The following is a 324-nucleotide window of genomic DNA, read 5'->3' on the forward strand; positions in this document are numbered from 1 at the left end:
ATAGCATGCCGGAGGGGGCGGCTCAGGCAAGACGGAGCGGCGCACGGCAGCGCCCAACGACCGCGGGAGGCGGTGGCAGGCGGTTCGAACTAGGTTGTAGGGTGGTTGAAGGAAGTAGGTGGGAAGAAGAAGATGAACGGTGTGGCAAAAAAAATCAACTCATTTGAATCTTGATTAACAACTGATGTTTAGGCGATCCATTAGAAGTTACGGTTTTACCTAAATACTCCCTCTGCCCAAAATATAAGAACATTTTTAACACTAGAACGTATTTAACACTAGTGTAGTGTTAAAAACGTTCATATTTTGAGATAGAGGGAGTAG

The sequence above is a fragment of the Triticum dicoccoides genome, chromosome 1B, assembly GCF_002162155.2.
Source record: "Triticum dicoccoides isolate Atlit2015 ecotype Zavitan chromosome 1B, WEW_v2.0, whole genome shotgun sequence".
Lineage (NCBI taxonomy): Eukaryota > Viridiplantae > Streptophyta > Magnoliopsida > Poales > Poaceae > Triticum > Triticum dicoccoides.